General features: G+C 38.5%; 1 protein-coding gene across 2 annotated transcripts in view; it reads left to right on the top strand.

Moving 5' to 3' along the window:
- Window positions 1-5,403: 5,403 nt before the first annotated feature.
- Window positions 5,404-21,618, top strand: part of JAK2 (Janus kinase 2) — an 85,744-nt gene continuing 69,529 nt past the window's right edge. The window contains exons 1-2 of one of the 2 annotated variants that reach the window (XM_064642226.1): window positions 5,404-5,540; window positions 6,087-6,135. The gene's annotated coding sequence lies outside the window, so the exon portion shown is untranslated. Of the gene's footprint in view, window positions 5,541-6,086; window positions 6,136-13,034; window positions 13,058-21,618 lie in introns of those variants that run through there. The other variant, XM_064642229.1, reaches the window with a different exon arrangement.

Here is a 21,618-nt window from a genome sequence, read left to right on the forward strand (position 1 = left end):
GAGAAGTCCTTCCCCTGCTCCAGCATGGGGTCCCTCTCACAGGAGACAGTCTTCCATGAACTTTTCTAATGTGAATCCATCCCACGGGCAACAGTCTGCACGAATTGCTACAATGTGAGTAACTTTTCCGAGGGGTGCAGCCTTTCAGGCACAGCCTGCTCCAATGTGGGACCCCGCAGGGTCACAGGTCCTACCAGGAAACCTTTTCCAGCATGGGCTTCTCTCTCCATAGGTCTTCAGGTCCCTGCCAGGAGCCTGCTCCAGCATGAGCTTCCCATGGGCTCACAGCCCTCTCTCAGGCATTCACCTGCTGTGGGTGGGTCTCCTTCACAGCCTGCAGGTGGATATCTGCTCTCCCACTGACTTCCGTGGGCTGCAGGGGCACAGCTGCCTCACCACGGTCTTCACCACGGGCTGCAGGGGAATCTCTGCTCCAGCGCCTGGAGCACCTCCTGCCCCTCCTTTTCCACTGACCTCGGTGTCTGCATAGTTGTTCCTCTCATATTCTCACTCCACTCTTCTCTGGCTGCAATTCCATCTGCCCAATAACTTTTTTTCCTTCTTAAATATGCTATCACAGAGGCATTACCACAATTTCTGATTGGCCTAGACTCGGCTAGTGGTACATCCATCTTGGAGCCAGCTGGCATTGGCTCTGCCAGATATGGGGGAAACTTCTGGCAGCTTCTCACAGAAGCCACTCATGTAGCCCTGCCACTACCAAAACCGGGCCACACAAACTCAATATAAATTCACATATCACTGTGTTTATGTATCAGTTAAGCACAGAAGATATCGCGCTCTAAAGATGAAATAGTCTTAAGGGAAAACAAAACAAAAGCAAACCTATGCAAGCAAAAGTTGATTAGGAAATAAAGCATAACTCAACAGAGACCTAGCATACTGATGGACTCCAGAAGCATTCCTATTGCAATCACTAGGAGTTTTGGCTCCAGAGCCACTGACAAACACTGTAAGCTGAGGTCTGCAGTGTCTGTGCTTCAAGGTTCTCCTTCAACCTCAAATTCCAGTTTTATTAATTTTGTTTTGTTTCATTCTGTTTGCAGTTTTTGAGAACCTCACTTACTGACTTTTTTCCTTAGCACATAGTACTGGTATACTTAAGTGTTTACTCAAACACTAAGCAAAAAGTCATGAAGTAAGAGTAAATTTGTGATACCCTGTACTGCCATTTATACCAAGCCATTTCCCATCAGAGGACTGCATTTCAAAGATTTTTTTCCTTAAGTTCTACAGTTAACCAACTGCTTGCACTTAGTTGCCTGCCTGCTTTTTCCAGCTACATAACTGTTGGCTGCATGCTAGGTTTTATCCTCTAACAGGAGAAAGGCACGTGTTCCTTAAAAGGAAATCCCACACTGCTGCTCAGTTGTGACTCAACTAACTTGGCAAGATCAGATCCACACCAACCTTGCTGAGCCACATGGACGAGAGTGTTCAAAGTGCTGGAACATTTAACAGAGCCACAAGCAGTGTGGAGATCAGTGCAAGCCTTGCTGTTCACATAAGGCAATCAGCTTTATTAAAGAGTAAATTAAAAAAATCACTTAATCTTTAATTACAGGAAACCTATCAGAAACTACTGAGACCCACAAAACCAGAATATTTCAATTTGAAAGGCACAGATAAAAATGTTATACGGTACATGGGGTTGACCTGTGCATATGCTACCAACACAGAAAGTAGTGCTGTAAGAAATATGGCACACACATCCCTTGTACAAACCAAGAATCTGTCAGGCTGAGCACTATTACTGATCACTGTAGGCTACAAAGCAGGCTTCTTCTGTGTCTTCTTGTATCGCTTGGAGAGAATTCCAGAGAGCTGTTGGAAAATGGTAGCTTACCCAGCCCTTGGAAAATGCTATGGAAAGGAAATAGGGCAGTTATGGACACAGAGGAGGTGAGAACCTTACCTGATTCCATTCCTCTCTAGTTTATAGAAGTCGTCCTGTTTTAGTCACTGTACTCTCTCATTGCTTTTCAGTTGCTCAGCAATTGAACTGATGCCTGTTCTTGCAGGTTTTTTACATGTTTATTTGGGGACTTTTTCTATATTTTTTTCCCTGTGGGATTCTTGTATGATGCAGCATTTTGTATCTGATCAAGAACACAGCTGTTAGAGAAAAAAACAGAAAAAGAAGTGTGTCTTCCACCAGAAGCAGCAATCAGAGTAGAATTTAGTGTCTGGAGAAGTACTTTTTGTGTTCTTAGGTAAACGCTCCAAAAGCAGTTTTAGCAGAAATGCATTACAGCAGGTATTTTTAGGTACTTCCTACTGTCTCTCAAGGAACAGTAATTAAGTGGGTGTCTAGAAGGGGACAAACTTTTGCTTACTGTTGGGGCTCTCAAAGCCAAGGGATGGTACTTTTTTCTAGTTTGTTTTCCTGAAGTGGATGAAATAGAAGTGTGTCCTTTCTGGAAATGAATCATGTGCAAACCTGTATTTACAGGTGCTTGTTCTCCTGTTCTCCTCCAGGAAAGAGGTAATCACTCACATGATTTCAGGAAATAGGTTTCAGAGAATGACTGTAAAAAATTAAAAAGTTTCCTTCAGGAGTGTTCTTTCTGCCATATATTTAAAGGAGAAGCATGGTTGTTAAAACAAAATATGTTTTTCTCCAAGGCTAAGCCTATACAAAAAAAAAGGAGAAAAAACATTACAACATATGTACTTATCATTAAACAATAAGAATTTTACATCTTACTCCAAAAGTAGAAGGAAGAGTGAAATACATGCAGCCTGATGTCATAGATCTGATTTAAATAAGTAATTCCTTAGTGTTGTAATTCATGAAGGCTTTGCAAATAATCCCCCCCTCCTGAACAGAGAATAGGCTTTGATTTTAGTTTCAGCTGAAAATAATAAATCTAAATCCAACTATGAGAATTTTTGAAGGAGCTACCACAGAACTATTTCTGTAATTTTTAGCTTTTTGAATACAAAAATGAAACAAAACCTATTTCCTGGCGTGCATGCTTATCTCAGAATTTGGAACACAGAAGTAATCAAGAAAGTAAAACTAAGCCTTTTGCACAGATGGCCAGTTTTGTAACTTTCTTTGAAAAGCAAACAAAATCTTCTTTAGTTGTTACAAGACCTGTGGAGATCATGTATATAATTGGTGATATTTTTGTCTGTTACTTGGGGATATGTTTAATTAGTTTAGTGTTTAACATTCTTTAATTTTTGATTCTGTAGTTATGCCTGTGTTATTATACCCTACACATGGGTATATTCACAGTGTGTGAATATGCAAAATGAAATATGTGAACAGTATGCAGATTAATGATGCTTCAACCCCCTGTTGCAGGCTGACACTTCTACCCAAGCATAGTAACATGCAAATGTATGGACACCATATATGATCATTTAGCAAACTAAAAGGAAAGGGGGATGCTTAAATGGTAGTAAGATGCAAATCTGAGATGCTTAGTTTGGGTGCAGATACCTTTTAAAGGACTTGTTAAAAATCAAAGTAATAGCAAGGAACACTGTTGAAAGTAATGAACAACCCTGAACAGACTAGGGAAAAAGGATATTTCATATGACAATAGTGTTTCTTACAATGCTATACTAAAATATGTTTAATTATAATAGAAGATTAATAAAAGCAAAAACACTAGGTATCATTAGATAATCTGTAATGTTTGGAGTCCTAACACATATTGGACTTCCACAATCCAATTAAGTGGTGGTGTGCTTTATCACTCCAGAGGCTGGGAAAGTTTTGCAGATCCAACTACACCTGACCCTGACAAACTGCTGAAACTTAACAATATATAACATCTATTTCCAGTAGAATTTTTTGCATTTACAGGGTTCTGTCCACAGCTGTCTTGATGAGCAGAGTCTTAAGATATGCAGTGAGCACACCTAATGTAGCACACTCCTCTCCTAGTCTTTTTGGTCTGGATACCAGTGGCATATTAGGTAATTTTATTTGGGAGGCATGAGAGTATTTTTATTTTGCAGTTTGTTTCCTTTCCCTGCTTGGAAGAGGTGTCAGGGTCACTGCAGCATGTTTGTGCAAGTCTTCCACATTGCAATCTGGAAAGATACATTAAAAATGAAAAGCAAAGTAGTAGAGGATGTAATACCAGGATGTAATACCACAGAAACTTTCTGTGAGATGAAGGGCTAGATATTACAGAAGAAAACATGCTGTAATTGACTTTATTTCAAAATCACCAGGTATCCTTTGAACTCCATATTCAAGAAAAACAAATATGTAAAGCAATGTACCTACTGAGCTAATTTCTAGTTCTGAAATGGCCTATATTTTGTTTCCTGTGAGATAATGCTATAGGACATGGGCATACTCTTTTCTTCTGCACAGAGTAAAAAACCACACATGACATTAGAGAAATGAAAATGACAAGATTGTCTTTAAATAATTATATTTTAACAGTACCAAATTGCTAGCTGACAGGTAACAGCTGGCTTTGAAATCACTGCATGTCATGAGCATGAGCCTGTTGATAGTTCGTGACTCGCCATCTACTGAAATTTTACATGGCTTTTTAGTTCTTGCCTGTCCCAATTTGTGTTCTTTCAACAGACAAGCCGATTCCTGAGCTTTCAGGTGAGGTGTGTTTACTTGGAATGGACAAGAAAATAAGAAAACAACACACAAGAAGTTACAGAAAAGCATACATTTCCAAAGTCAGAACTGTGCAATAAATCCGGGCAGGTGGGACAGAATTAGCACACACACGCATTGCTTAAAGAACCACCCGTGCATTTTTCCTTTGGCTCAACTAACACACGCACTACTGTGCTCCCAGACCGCACTGCTTCTGTTTACCACGGCCGGACAAGGCTAGGTCTGTGAAACCGCTGGTCTGATGCCCTTTGCCTCACTTTAATCCAGCTTTCACCTCACCGCAGCTCCTACAGACGGAGACTTGTCAGACACAAGAATCCCTTGTCGCCCACACCAACTTTCGGGTGAGAGCGGAGGCAGGAAGCAGCATCCGCCCGCGCGGCAGCGGTTCCGCTTCCCGGCTGGGAAGAGGTTTGTCAACCCCCTGGTGCTCTCCGCCTCTCTAGTGCCGGCGGAGCCGGACAGAGTTCGAAATGCGTTTGGACAACGCTGTCCGGCACATGGCGTGATTCTTGGGGATATGCTGTGCAGGGCCAGGAGTTGGACTCGATGATCCTTGTGGGTCCCTCCCAACTCAGAATATTCTGTGGTTCCGTGACGAGGGTGCTGCCGCCCCATGGGAGAGCTGTGCCGCGCTGTGCCTGCCCTCTGGCCGCTGGCGCGGCGTCCCTGCACTGAGCGCCATCCCGCTGTGCGCGGCGCCGCCTCCCCGCCCGGGGGCTGAGGGCCCGGCCGGGCCGCGGCGCGGTGACGCGAGCGCGGGAGCACCGCCCAGCCGAGGGCGGGCGGAGGCTGCGGGCAGAGCGCGGGTCGGCGCGGAGCTGCCGCCGCGTCCCCCGCCGGCTCCGCCGTGCATGGGGAGGGAGCGGGCGGACGCTGCCTGCGCGCCGGGCTGCACCGCCAGCGCCGCTGGGTGAGTGGGGCCGGCGCCGCCCGGGGCGGGTGGGGGTGGCGGCTGCACCCGCCGTGTCCCACGTCCTGTCCCGCGGGCAGGGGCTCTCCCACGGCGGGCGGGCACTCGAGGGGCGCGGGCAGCCCTGCAGCCGGGAGGGGTGTGCGGGGCACCGCCGCTGCTCCCTCCCCCTCCGTAAACAGCACTCCCGGGCTCCGGGCCGGGCTGGCGGAGCAGCTGGAAGTCCGGCTGCCGCGCCTCGTCGGTGGAGGTGGTGCGTGTTTGTGTGTTGCGGGAGAACTTCCTCGAGAATTCTTACTTGTGCCATAAAAAAAAAACAAACAAACCAAACCAGCCACCTCGTTGCAAGGGGGAGGGCAAGCAGGCACAGAAACACATCTGTGGTTTTTCTCTGTATGTCTCCATTGAATTTGCTTCTGCGTGGGGAAATGTTGCACTAGGTGTGGGTTACGAGTTAAATTCGTTTTCATAAGATTATGTGTTTTAAGAAAATAATTGCAGATAAAACGTCTTCAGAATATTTTTTTTTTTTTTTTGCGACTGAAGTCTAATTAGAACCTGATTGTGGCCTTGTCACCTCTGCAGTCAGTGACAGGTAAGAAAATGACACCTTTCTAAATTGTTTTGTGCTCAGAGACGTCGACTGTGTTCCTTTTGGTTGTTGGGGAGAAGGAAACATAGTTGGGAAGATTGTGATGGCTGTTTACAGTTTCAAATGTGATTCTGTGCTTGAGATTTGTTGCTTAATGGTGAATGTTTCTGACATCTTAGCCCTGTAAAGCCGTCCAATGTATCTACTTCTTAATTTGTTCTATTGTTAATAAAATTTAATGTATATGTAGTTTAGGTGAGAGAGGAGTATTTATTAAGTTTGTATTTTAAGGAAAATCAAAATTAACAGGAGATTGTAGAGAGATTCTCTGCACAGTTAAAGTAAAGGTAGTTTGGAACAGTTTGATTAACTTTTCTTTTCCTCCTCCGCTTCTCAGTCTTCCTAGTATGTGATGTGGGAGTAATATTGTAGTGATGTTCTTTAGGCTTGCCCATTTATCTTCCCTTTTTGGGGTCAGTGGCAGTAATTTGAGGATTCAGTAGGAATACAGTAGCCATCACTGTCTTCTGCTTGAGGAGTACCTCCCGAGTGATTTCAGGGGTGTAAATAGAGAATTTTTTATTAAACAACTACAGTATTGTTGTGTGAAATGATAGAGATTTTAAGCAGTGGTGCACTTTCCAGAGGAGTCTTAAATTTGAGCTCTTTACAGAGTTTTTAATTTTTGTAAATGCCAGCAACAGCAACATGAGGAAGTAGTATTTGCTGCTGAGAGGGGAAGTTGTGATGAACAAGAAGTTCACAGAATGCAGAAAATGGTTCAACATCCTTATTGATCAAATCAGACTGACTGGAACTGGAACTGGAAATGGAAAATGAAAGGAGGCTGTTACTGCTTTTCACTTGTAGCTGTTCAGAGTGATGATTAGGCTAATAAAAAGGTTGAAATCTCTGTGGAATAACCATTTCTAATGTGGAGGTAATGTTATGCATGATGACAGAATACTACTACAGTGAATGTCACTACCATCTTGTACTAGCAGTGGCATCTTCTTGCTCAATTTGTAAGTAAAGCAGTTGCTGAACAGGGTTGTTGCTTTGCCATTGGTCTCTTTTCTCAGCTCTGGAGCATTTTTACAGTATGACCTTATGTAAACAAAAAGCTAAGTGACGAAGTTAGCAGTTACAAGAAACAACCTAGCATCTCATCTGAAAGAACTTTAAAAGGGAAATAAGATTCAGAAATGTAGTAATGTTAAACAGAGACATTAATTAAATGGTGTTGGTTATGAATAAAAGAGAACTACCATCAAATGTTACAAAACTTTCATTAAAAAACAATTGATGTAGTTGACCATGCAATAATAAAACAAATACTTGTTTTAATGGTGTTCTAAAAAAACCCAACTGATTTGGAAGACGGCAACCAAAATCTTATGTCTTTTTTAATAAAAATAACTGGAGCTTAAAGGAGGAGGTTGAACTAGATGACCCCCTGAGGTACCTTTCAACCCAGATTGTCCTATACCAGTACTCTTGTTCTATTACAGGTTAGCATTTTTGTTATAACACTGCCCCCCAACTTTTTACCTAAGCTTGCTTGCAAATATTATCACTTTTATTAGGCAGTACACAGTTATATTTTTTTCATTTGACTTAATAGAGCTGCTGTTTCAAAACTTCTGACCCTAGCTGTGCACTGATTTTGGTGGGTTACTTATGTATTCATATGTCCACCCACAGGGTTCTCAGCATGAGCCCAGTTAGATGACTAATATGAGTAATACTGATAATATCTGAGTCAACATTTGAGCTCATGCTTACGTTTGTATTTCTCTAACTTGTTTCAGATGCAATTTTTTTATCCGAAGGTAAATGAGGAGCTTTCTGGAATTTCTGGATATGAGACTTTGCAGATTATTGCATAATGTAGATCTGTCTTTACGGAGACCTCTAAAACAGTAAAAAAATATGTATATACAATGAGGCTTCTTTAGAGTAGTTCTGTTGGAGAAACTGTAGTCAGTTTTCTTTGCCATGTACAAATAGGTCCTGCATGCTGTGTTCATCTAGAAAGTACATTGTATCTGTCACTTAAGTAGGTTTTATGCTCCCAATACAGTGAAGTGCTACAAGGTACCAGTACAAGGTATGTTGTTACTGTCAGTTGCAGCCTGTGAGATGCTGGAAGAAAAAGGGTGATACCTCACTCAAATATTAAGCTCTGTGAGTTATGCAGTACTGCAGAGACTTCTGGTTTGCATGGACAATGATAATCCCCATGTGTTATGTAGAATGAGTTGCCTGGAAGGCAGTTGTCTATCTAATTTTGATTATGCAGTCGTATCACACAGTCAAACGTGAATCTTTAAATTTGATTTGTAGAAAAAAAGTCCAATCTAATGCAGGTAACTATTGATTTAAAATCAATAGAAGCATTGTCCTTTTATGAGGTGACTTGTCTCTGCATCTGTCTTTGACAATGACTTCCACAGTAGTATTACAGAGTTCCTATTGTTGTTAGTAGATTGCTTTTTAATAACGGTTGCACATTTCCTTTTATTAGGAAAAGAGGCATTAGCTCAAAGTGTTTTGATTTTCTGTCTTCTTGGCTCTCTTCTGGTTTTGTGTGGTATTTTTTTGCGGCAGAGGGAGGAGGGGGTATATGTGTGTGTGTGTATGTATTTTCTTTTTTCCTAGAATCTTTAGCATTTGTTCATATCTCATGTAAGTCTATGAATCTAGTTTTCTGTGTTTTTTCTGATGTCACAAAAAACAGTATTCCAGGTGAATTGAGAATGTTTTCAATCTTTCCTATTTTCATTGGAACACTTTGTTTCTTGTCTTGTGTACCTCTGTTAAGCAGAGATTCTGTTGAGCTGCACATCCTGTGCATGATTGTTTTGTTTATCTGCTTACACTTGGCTCAAAATTCAATGCCATGTGGGAATAAGTGCAAGTTATTCTTTCAGGAGTTTGTTATTTTGTGTTTGTTGGCATCTAATGTCTTTTGGGTTTTTTTGCTTGGCTAGCTCTCAGTTTTGATCCTGCTCAAGTCTCATGTAAGCCAGTTATCACCAAAGTTGTTTCTAGGCTAGGACTTTGAAAGTGCTTATATGCTTGCAAAAATGTATGTGGTGTGGTATTTCTTGCTCTGTGTGTGTTCCCATGTAGGACCTTTTCTGATATTTACTCCTATTCTTGACCTATGTGTTGTTCGTGACTTAAAGTTTTTTATTGACAGTCCAGTGGAGCTATGTTAATTGGTATTCCCTTTATTGTTCTGCTTATGTGCTTGAGCCCTTGCAGTAGATTTCAGGCCTTAAGAAAATCTTTTACAGGTGTTTTAAATAAATGAATTTATTAAACATGTTCAAGGTGTTGTGATTAAAGTTATTTGCATGTATAATTAAAAATAAAAATATGCTTCTTTATGTGACTTTATTGGTCTCAAGGATTTCTTTTTTTGTAGCAATTAATGAGAGTAACTATCAAATTAATTTAAATCAGTTTGTGAGATTTTTTTTTTTGCACAGTCTAAGTCATACTGTTTACCAGAAACAGTGTATGGGGATGAGGACTTTTTGGAGGTTTTTGGGAGAGAGAGCGTTAATAGTTTAGAAGAGTGTTAACATTTCCTAGTCTAACATTGACACTTTGCATAAATAACAGATCTTAAAGGACATGTCTAGTGTGGTTTAAATGAATATTTTCTCTCTTTGCTATCTATTAGTCTTGCTTGACTGCTAGGATTTCATAGTTATGACCAAAATGTTTATCAGTCTTCAATGTGTCACAAGACAGGCTACAGCTTGAGCTTCTAGTACTGTCAGATATTTTTAAAGTAAGAAAAATTTTGCCTTCTAAATATCCAATCTTGATACATAAATATACAGTTAATTTGGTACCTGTATTTATAAAAAAATTTATAGGCCTCGGTTATTCAAGTGCATTTAGATTGGGAGCCCTTTTAAGTCCAACATAAAATGATGGGATTGCTTACATGAATTCAGTTATGGAGATAGGGCCATGGATGCTGTCTGAGTTATACTGAATGTATTAGATAGAAATTGACTGAGATTAATGCAAGGGCATTTGAGGAGAAAGACTATTGGAAAACAAACATTAATTCCCAATAAAAGATTTTTTTTTGTGAGTTGAAAAGGTACTTTGGAAACCTGTTGAGATAATCAAGTAGTATAGGAGGCTCTGAGTTTATAAAGACAAAAGCCTCTTAAAAATACAGCTTTCAAGTGAAGAGTCACACTGGAGGATCATGTTCAGGAAAAAAACAAAGTCTCTTATGTGTGATGTAGTTAGTATACTGCATACTATAAGCCGGCAGAAATTCTCCCTTTTGCTGCATTTCCCAGTTGCAGGGAATTCTGTCATTCTTTAATGTTTTCTGCTGATTCTGCAAAATGTAGCAATGCTGTATTATGTTTGTTCATAAGTTAACTTTAATACAGTTACAAGGGACAGCAATCCCCAGCTAGCTCTATACTTCTTTCAGAAACAAAGGAGCAATGCAGAGGGGAAATAAAGCCACTTAATGTGTTTGCTACATCCCACCTAAATGAAGGAGTACTCCTGTGGGCTTGGAAATCAGGAGCTGGGGCCAAATAGCAACTGTTCATATGAGGAGGCATCCTCTTAGAGATAAGCAGAATCAAAAACATTCTTTTTCCAATCATATAGTCTACAAAGGTAAAGAAGGCAAAGTGTAATCTTCAGAAAATGGAGGGAGTAAAAGGAGTCGAATTAAGTGAAACCTTTAAAACTACTTCCTTATAGCTGAAGGAATCAAAACTGGACCCAAAGCCAAACCATTCCCATTTTATAGGTTGTACCAAGAGGACTGGTGAACTTGAAAGCTTGTATGGTTTTTAACTTCATCATCAAACTACTAAAGACATTTCCCCTCACTATGAAATGTACCTCATAGAGATAACTGCTTCTTGTACAAATTAATTTTGGAAATTATAACTGGCATTTCAAATCTTATTCCTCACACTATTTTGCCATAATTTGCAGCACTGGCACTGCAGATTCTCTCTTACGATTAGTTTTTGGAATCCCTGGGAGTTTTATTTTAATATGGGATGTGTTATAATAATATGTACATAGAAATGTCTTCAATTTTTCTTGTCTTGTAAAATTCTCTTTAGAGTTTCAGATTAGTTGTATGAAATTTGAATGCCCACTTCAGCATATTAAGATCAGTATTAATATGCAGTTTTTAAGCAATGAGTTTTTTTATTATTTTGACAGATTGCTGTGCATAGTTTTCAGATTTCTACACAGAGTAAAACAGTGACATTCTTTTGGGTTTTCTTCATATTTCCTTACCTTGAGGTTTTGCTCTTTGGAGCAGTTGAAAGCGTACTTAGCAATTGATGGCCAAAGGACTGTGGAATTCCTTATGCTGGGGAAAATGGGTAGGAATCCAAGCAGACAAAGAATTTTGGACTTTCTGTCAGAAATGAAAAACCGTGAAGTCACAGAGATGTAAGAGTAAGTTAGAAGTTGTAGTTTCATGATATGCATTAACTGTTTCTTAAACTGTCTCTAGTTCTCAAAACTTTTCTCATCCTCTCAAAAACACTGTAATATGCTGCTCCATCAGTTGTGTAAACACAACAGCTCTTTGTAGAGCTGTGCTGTAAACTGTATCACAAGTGACCTAAGTTAAAATTAATTTCTTTTTTCTCTTTTGGAACAAGTGGCATGAGGGGAGGAGAACGGACAGGAAAACTTCTTAAGCTGGTTTACAATGTCAGAGAAAATATTGTGTAATTGCAACGTGGATAACCCCAAAGATGGACTCAGCTACAAAAGAAATTTTGGGTTCCCAGTGGAATCTGAGGGCATTGGATTGCACAAGACCTAGATCCTTGGCTGTGGGCAGTAAAGCATGTGTCAGTCCAACAGCTGGCTCCCAAAAGATTGAGACTTTGGAACTACTCTACCAACTGTGTAAATAGGTGCATGGTTATCTTTTAAATGCTGTATACCTGGGTCTTCATAAACTTTTGTAACTATGCTATCTGGGGGCTTGTGAAAAAGTACTTCTAGTTGTTTTTCTCTTAACCTGGCTTCTTTGGTTAGGGTGATTTCAAGTTAGCTGGCTAACTTGAGGGCATTCTATTCCAATGTGTCTTTTGGTCCCTAAAACTGAAGCTTAACACACTAAAATGGTGTTTCGGGTGTTGAAAGGATGATATACTAGCACTGAATTCCAATGAGCATTTCAGAAGCATGCTTGCAGAAGCCAGAGAGGAGCACATTAGACTTAAGCTTGTGACAATAAGAATGCAAAACTGTTAGTAAAATGTACAGACCCTTTGCTAGGTGGATGTAAAAATGAGCTGAAATCTTCACTTTTCATTGTTTTGCATTGGCAGACCTAAAAGCAGTGTGATGAAATAGACTTGGGTCAAAGTGGAGAATAAATAAACCAGGAGGTTTATTTGGTTGAGGTTAATGAGATTACACCAGTATCTGTCAGAACCAAATAAATTTGAAGCTATGTCTGCAATATAGTTGCATGTGTGATCTTAACACACATCGGTGTACCTGAACAAGGTCCTATTTCAGCAGCTGGAAACCAGAGCAAAATACTGAAAGTTTCACACTGCCATTGCTACCCAGGCTGGTTCAGGTGTATTAACAGTGTTTAGAAGGATATCTTTAGACTGCAGCAGGCTTAAGCTGTGCCGTAAGTTTCTTGGGCTTGTATTTTTCCAGGTCTGTTTTCTCAGAGCTCTGCCACTTGCTCAGACTGATAGGTTATCAATATTTTTGCCTGTGAACTCACAAAACTGAGTTTTAAACTCACTTTGGAATGTTAAAATGTTTACCTCATTTTCTAAAAAGATTGTAGGATTTGGCAATTTTATGATGGTTTGGTGAGTTTTGATACATAGCTTTTTTGAACTCTGGAACCTGAGGTAAAAATTTTGGGGTAAGTTGTTACTACATAACATCTCTTTTTGTAGTTTAAGTTGTTGCGTTGTGGTTGTGCGGTTGTTATGACTGTGTAAGGTGATGAAATAGTATTTCTTACAGTCAGGCTTTTTAGAAGAATATCTGAAGTTTGTCATTACCTGATATTACAGCAAGTTAACCACATGCCATAATGTGCTAGAAGGCATTGTCTGTCTGGTTTCTTATCCCTTCAGTAGCCTTGTGGACTCTTCTCCCAACTTGTGTGAAAGGTCTTTGGACAGCTTTACATTTAGATTACTTGAAAACATTTCTGGAAATAATGGAAAAGCTTTGCTTTTAAACAGCATGCAGGGCACTTAGTGCTTTGTGGTAATGTGTCAAACTGCCTTTCTCCATCTTCCACATCTGTTGTATGTCTTGACTAAGAAACTATTAATTTGACTTGTCACAATGTAGCAGAAGTGTTTTTGACAGAGAACTAAGGGGAAGTGACCTGGAGTGCTCTTTTAACAGTTAATAGGTTAAATATGTGTGAAGCCAGGAAAAGTGATTACCCCTTTCATGCTAAGGGGACACACTGAATGAAAACTAGAGCATATCATTCCTGATCTTCAGTGGACAGACAGGTAATAGAGATGGAGAAGATTTCTTTAAATTATTCTTTGTTTTAAAGAAAACCATTTGGAGGTTATTATTATAGTTCTGCTAAAGCCTAGATTTAGTCAAACAATGTAACTTTTGGAGATATGGTACTTATAGAATCACAGAATAATTTGATGAGAGGGGACCTCAGTTGGTTTCTGCTCCAAAGTTCTGCATAAAACAGGGTCAGTAGTGATATCATAATGGGTACAAAAGCTGTATCCAGTCAGGTCACAAAGCCCTTTAAGAATGGAGACAACACGTTGACTGCTGGACTTTCTCTGGATGTCAGACTTTCTCCTTACATCCTCTCTGAACATCTTGTGTTTCAACTTGTGCCAGTTGTCTCTTGTCCTGTGAAAAGCTTGGCTCTGTCTTCTGAATAACCTCCTTGTTGGTGGCCAGGGCTGCTGTTCTGTTCCCCCTGTCTTCTCCAGGTGGAATAGGCCCTGTTCCCCTGTCTGTACTTACAGGGTCTGTGCTACAGACTCCACCTATGTTAGTGTCCTCTGTTGTGAACTTGTTCTTGTTTGTCAGTGTTTTTTCTGTGCTGGGGCAATGAGGTAGGGCCTGGACACAGAATTTGGAATTCAAGTAAGATCTGAATATTGGCAGACTTCTAAATAAAAGCCAGGACAGTAGGTGGTCCTGAGAGACTTTTCAACAACCAATCTGGGAACAATTTCTTCTTCCAGTTTATGTGTAAAAATAACCATAAGATGATGAGCTGTGCTTGGTTTAAATCCTTGAAGGACATTGTGACCAGAAACAGGCTGTTCAGTTCATGTAATGACCGTACTTCCCCTCTAATTAACTGTGCAGTTTGAAAAAACAAATGTGTTTTAATAAATTTAGTTGGTCATGTAGCATTTCTTTATAAGTATTGTATTTAATAATGTCAACTGTAATTTTTTCATAAGTTCTATGTTGTTGTTACATTTCAAATTTTGAAATCCAGTATGCTAGAAAAAAGTTAAAAATTACTATATTGAAAACTACAGTTGATGTACTTTTTAGCTTAATGTAATGAATTAAAACTCCAAGTTTAGATGGAGCTCATTAAGTTCCATCTCTTCTTACATAAAAATGCATCATAATGTGCCATGTTTAATTAAAAACAAGTGCAAAGAACTATTTGACTGCTTCAGTAATTAAACATGTGAAACAGTTTAAAAAGTAAACATGCAACACGAGTGGTTTATATTAAGTGTTCTCTTCAATTTCAAACATAACTTAAAGAAGCTATTTTAAATAAATTTGGATAAATCAAATTGTCGCCATTAGATTGCTGAGTACTTAGTTATATGTTATAATATTACATGCATGTAATACACTTATTTATATTTGGGGGGTTGTGGGTTTTTTGTTTTTTTTTGATTCACTTTGCTTCTCTGAGATTCATGGACTGTAAAACCAATTGGAACTTTTGGAGTGTTATGGCCTTTTGTTTTTGTCAAGTCATTAAACTTCAACCACTTGAGAGCAGTGGATTCTGTTTTGCTGGAATGAATGTCTCCTAGAGCTAGTTACAAGGGTATGACTGTGCAATTCGGTTCTTTCATCAAACTGGATTCTTGAGTACGAGTTCACAAGTCGAGTTAGTTTTAATATTTGACTTTCTTAATAGTTGCTCTGTAACGTCATTGCTTACTAATAAAATTAATTGTGGAACATAAGTTTCTTCCCTTGAGGAGCATAAATGTGTGATGAATCAGTATGCCAAATTTGTTTAGTAAGAGCTTGTACTAGGGATATTATTTATGCCTAAAATTCTTCTATTTCTTACTAAGATTTGCTCTTGTGCTTGAGGAGCTACTTATATAGGTAATGTTAGAACACTTCCCTTCTTTTTTGTTTATATTGCTTTGTAAATTTCATATTGCTGCCTTTTCTCAAATTAAGATGAACTAAATTATTATGATTTCTTGATTATTCTTGATTATTCTTGATTAGTTCAAAAGGTGAAATAAGACATTTTAAGAAATCCCAGATTCTTAAGCAAAAGCAAAATTGCTTTCCCCTGTTAGAGAGAAGTATCTGTTCGGAGGTGGTAAGCATACATGAATTACTGCTATTGTGTTATTAGTCGAAACAATCTTTGCTTATTTCTGATTTAAAACAAAATATAATTTCTCATCTAATAGTTAATTTGTTATAATACATTACAGTGATTCTAGAATACTTATCTATTGTTCGGTCCAGTACCTTTCTCATCTAGACATAATTTCCAGTTACTCACAGAGCTGTTAGAAGAAAAAATTAAGGAAACAAAACTGCTGGACATCCCCTTGCTATCAGGCAAATAAGGTGGGAAATCATCCTCGCCAATGACACATAAAGAAGAGGAAAGAGAGTCTAAGGGAACAAAAAAAAACCAAAAACACATAAAGGCCTCCCTGGCAAAAACATACAAGATGCAGCAACAGGGTTAAATGGTCTTCTAACCACATTTGGTAAGCTTACATAGCAGGTGGTAGAAAAAAAAGTTAAATTGTAAAAATGGACTTTCTAATATGAATAATATTGCACCACACACAAGGTAACTATTTTTAACCTACAAATAAAAAGAAGACAGTCTCAGTCAAAGACACTTTTGGGAGAGCAGAATATGTCCTTACTGTTTCTAAATGTTTATGTGTCCAGTGTTGTAAGAAAAGGAATTTTCTTCTTTTACCACAACAGTAAAAATACTGCTGCTTTCCTTTCTTGCAGTAGTGAAGCATGAGATGAGTTTACAGGAACTCAATAGGATTCTGGAAATAAAATGGCTTAAAATGAGGAGAGAGCAAGAATGTAAATGGCTTTGTGGCTTCATCCCTGCAGATGCCTCTCTGTTCATTACTTTCTTACTGTCTCTTTACTCTTCTTTTTTCAGAACTTTTCCGTCATGTTCAGCCACATCTCTCCTGTTATGGCTTTGTTGCTTTCTTACATTCCTTCCTTTTGTCCTGTTAATAAAAGAGCCATTAGTTGTTCTGTTCTCAGAGTCAAGTATGTTTTAAGATTGCTTTCTGATCTTGGCGGTAGTCAACGTCTGACCTACTTGGAACCAAACTTCAGGGCCCAAATCCAGCCAAGTATTGTGTCTTTCATTTTACATTGCTGAAACATCCTTTTGTCTTTCTGGATCCATTGTTCTCAGATTTGCTTGAGCAAAGTTTTGAGTCAAGTTTTGAGTGCCTCTGGATGGTAAAATGGAAAGAAAATAAATAACCAAAAACACATTACATAAATATTAAGATCAGAAACTATAGGGCGAATATGTTTGTATTTTCAGGCTGGGCTAAGCTATATTAAAATTATATGGGAGGTTGGAAAATTGATTTTCAGTTGGACTGAAATGGTTTTGAAGAGGAAATTAGTTTTGATTTGTTAGTGGAAGAAACAAATTGCTTCTGAAAAACAGGTTGTGCAAAGACTCAGTTCTGTTAGTGGGCAAGAGTGTGGTATTGTGATGAGAATTTCTTTTGAAGTGTGAGGAATGAGAAGTATTGATATTTATCTGGAAGGAAAAGAGAGATTGGCAGGTTGCTTGGCAGTAGACTGGATGAGAACTGATGTTTAGTCTGAATACAAGAATAATGGAAGAAAGTCCAAATATTTTATGAATGAGGGGAAGAAAATGCAGATGTCAGATAAGTAAAAAGGTGCAAGAAACCCTGAAATTGGCTCAGTTGGTTAGAGCGTGGTGTTAATATAACACCAAGGTTGTGGTTCGATCCCCATGTAGGCTGTTCACCTGAGAGCTGGACTTGATGATCTTTGTGGGTCCCTTCCAACTCAGAGTATTTTGTGATTCTTGAGGTTATAAGTGCCCTCACTTCTTTCACTGTGAAGTGTCACAAAAGTTGACAGTATTCTTGTGAAGGTGTGGATGGATGAGTGGTTCTGTACTGGAAATGCAGACAGGTGCAAGGCCTTGTATGTACCTTTTTAACCTTAACTGTTACTGTACATGTTTCATTAGTTTAGCGGTTGTAGCTGTTGGAAAGTACTTTGTAATTTCAAATTTCAGTGAGGCTGATGTATCGAGAATGGAGAGCCAGACACTGGCTGTATGTGAGCATTAAAGATTTCATAATTTAAACTAAAATTGTCTCTACAATAAACTAGAATTTGTTTATCCAGCAAATGCTGTATCTAACACATGCATGCACACATTCCTTACTTATTTTTCACCAATACCTTTTTAGTTTCTTAATGGAGGAAAGAGCGGAAATACATATTTCAGATTGTAGTCCTTACATTATTTAGGCTGTGTGGTGGAATAAAGTAGCAGCCTAATAAACCTTTTTGTTTTATGGTATCTCTGTTCACACAGATCATGGACAGGATTAGTTTTGCAACTATAATTTCCAATCTCTCCTTTCTTGTTTGTTCCTACATACTTTTTTATAATTTTATCAGTGTAATGGGCAAAGTCCTTTTGAAGGCATAATGAAAGTACTGGATCACAGTGCTAATTCACTGGGTAATGAATTGCTACATAATATTATAACTTTGTTACTGAAACAATTGTATACTCATAAGCACACAGTTGTACATGCAATGTTTACTATAAAATGTTATACAATTCTGTTGTTTTTATGACAGGGAATCTCTATTAGTATACGATTGCATACGTAAATATACATTAATAATTCTGTATTTTAAATTGCGTTTTATGGAACATTGGATTTAATCTAGGTAATTATTTGAATTTCATATGCTTTCACAATATGACTAGAACATTTCAAATGTGTTATTACTAATGCTACTATTTCTGCTAGTTTCAAAACATTTGAAAAGTAATCTCTGTTCAGCAAGTAGATCGTCAAAATGCTACTGTTGGACGAGTTGACACAAAGTCTGGCTTTAGCAAATCTCATTATATGATTACAACCGTACTTAAAGTGTTAAATTGTGTGTACGAGTAATGAAAGAAATGGCAGGTCAGCTGCGGATTACACAGCCTGTATGTGGGAGTCTCAGTTTGTTTGTCTGTCTTTTCATTTTTGCCCTTGTAACCTAAAAATCATAGTTGACTTAAGAGTATCACATATTTGCTGTCAAGACTACTATAATAATTAGACCATTTATTTGGAACAGATGCATGATATCTAGACTCAGTGACGTATCATTTGAAATCTGCGATGGTGTGTTTCTTCCACAGAAAGTAGAGGATGAAAAAAAAACCTTATATGATTTTTAGCTCACTAATTGTGCTGGAACTAGTGGAAGTAACACTGTAATGTAAACTTTATCACAGGTAGAAGTGAAGTACTTTGCAGTGCAGAAACAAGAAAAAATTGGCATTTTTTCTTTTTGGCAACACTGCCCTTAGTGATAACATAAAAATGAGTTTTCTAGAACCTTTTTATAGATATATTTTCTTGTATATTTTAAGATTTATATAAATTTTTAAGTTAGCTTGTTTCCCCATTAGAATTGAGTCTCTGAATGTAGCCTGTTTGCAGATAATCCTGTCTTGTAAAGTTCGGTGATCATGTCAATAGCTTGATCAATAATTTATACTTTCAATGGATTATTTAAAATTACTGACTTGACAGCCGTTACACAAGAAGACACTGAAGATTATCAACTCCAAAAGCAACTTGCATGCTCATGAGTGATAAAGAAATTAAATACTAGGGAGAGCTGGCTTTCTTGTCTTCTGCCAGGAGGAAAAAAACCCTAGATCTCTCAAAGGGCTGGAATGAGTTCCTTTGAAGAGTCCAGTGCTAGGAAAGGAAGGAGGAACTGGGAAATGGAGAATGCATAGAATAAACAAAGGAATAGGAATTTCAAGTGGGGAACTTTTACAACATACAGTATAGAGCAGGGATATAGAGTAAAGTGAAAAGAAGAAAAGTGGGTTTCTTTTTCTCCCTTCTTTTTCCCCTCATTTTTTAACTTTTGTCTTTTTGAGGGCAGGGAGAGGGTTATGGTGTACCAAAGAGAAGGGAAGACCAAAACCAAAGGAAAGAGTGGAAGGGGATTTAGCTGCCACCATAATTATAGTACTGCTGGACTGAAGGCTCAGCTTGAGAAGTATTTTGGGGCTTTGCAGGACAAATAGGCAATATATTTATTTTTGTGTGGTAAAGAGAGAAATATTTAACCACTTGTCGAAAGCTGCTGCATTGGAAAAGCTCAGGAAATAAAGGGCCAGTAAAGGGATTCCTCAGTAGCTGAACAAAGGCAGTACAAAATGGACTGATTAGAGAGCAATTGCAGCTCTATGAAGACAGTTAAACTACATGTAAGACTGCTTTGGATTTGTAAAAGGAATAAGATGTAATGACACTTCATCTGTTTTGACCATGGCAGAAAATACACTTGTTTCACTGAACATGTTGTCCAGTAACCAGGATCTGGGCTCTGGTGTGTGAAGCCTTTGACTGTCTAGCTGTACCTCCTGTATTAGTGAAGTGAGACAAGTTTCCCATCCAGTATGTCAGTCATAAACACATGAAAGCAGAGTAAAAAGGAGAATAACCATACAAGTGTTCACTGGTTTTGTTGCTGATAGAGTAGAATTGCTAATAAGATGAGGTAGATGGCATTAATATGAAGGGATTTGGCAAGGCTGGGATGAGAAGGTATGTGGAAGCTTACTGTCACTCTTATAAACACCTCCTACAAACAAGCTTGATAAACAAGAGGAATGAAGTCCTCTAGCAGAAAACACTGAGAAGAGAGAGGGATAAAAAAAAAAAGAAAGGTTAAAAGTTTCGGTTTCCTTCTGTGTCAGTAGGGGCCTAGCAGACACATTCCCAAAGGGCTCCCCAAGATTGGGGTTTTCAGTGCTGCAGTGATACTCTGTTGGATCACGGACAACTGAATTAATTGGAATTGAGTAACATAGGTGAAGAAAGTTAGTAGGCTTTTATTTGTCATTGTTTCGTTTCTAGTACTGCTGCAGTGACAAGGGGTGGGCATTAAGCTGACAAAATTAATTGCACCTAGTTACACAGTATTGTTGTAGTAGTTGAAGGAATTCAAAGAAATACTGTTTCAGAGACACAACATATAGGTGGCTTTCATCAAAGCATCAGGTTTATTATTTGATTGCATTCAGTATAAAATGAGGTCCCTAAAGCGTTAAGAACAAAAGAACAATCATAATTGCATGTATTATTACAGCTCTTGAAGCAGACAAATTCCAAGTGCTTTTAAAGAGGCCCTGCAGCTGGATCATGTGGGGGCTTTTTTTTGTTCCATATATTTAAAAATAACCACACACCTGTATGTGAAAGATTCAGTATTATCACTAGAAACCTGGCTTCTGATATATACCTAAAGGACCTCCTCCTTTGGGATTCATATTGAAATATGCATTAGATTAATATGCAAAAAGCAAGTCAACAATCAAACATGCTGGACTCCCTAATCTGACTGAGCTGCAGCTTGTTTAGTTTGATTTCCAATTTTTTTTTCTTCTATCAGGATTCAAATACTGTTTTACTGCTTGGGCTCTCAGCCAAAACCTTATGAAGTCAACAAAATTAATTTGAATTCATTTGAAATAAACTATTTTCATCTTGAGCTATATGGACATAATAAATATTTGAGTAATATGTGACTCATCTAGAAGCTTAATAAATCTAAGCAGGTTTTATGTAGGGAGAGTTCATTTCTTTGATTAGGTTGATTTCTGAGTGATTGCTGAGGTAATTAAAAAGTGGTGGTTTTAGATAAAAGATAAGATACAGCATTTTGGAGGTAACCATCAGTACGTTTAGCACCCACTGGATTTATTACTTTGACAACATTTCTGTGTAGCGGTCCTGTATACTATTAAAGTGTTGAAGTTCTTGGTCTAAGTTTAACAAGCTTCCCTGTCCCAGATCTTTCTTGCAATGTAATTAAAGTGTTGAGAAGATGTATGGGAAAATTCCCATATCAATTTCCAGTTGAAACTTCTACATGTAACAGAGATCTAAGGACAGGAGG

The sequence above is a fragment of the Pseudopipra pipra genome, chromosome Z, assembly GCF_036250125.1.
Source record: "Pseudopipra pipra isolate bDixPip1 chromosome Z, bDixPip1.hap1, whole genome shotgun sequence".
In the NCBI taxonomy this organism is placed as follows: domain Eukaryota; kingdom Metazoa; phylum Chordata; class Aves; order Passeriformes; family Pipridae; genus Pseudopipra; species Pseudopipra pipra.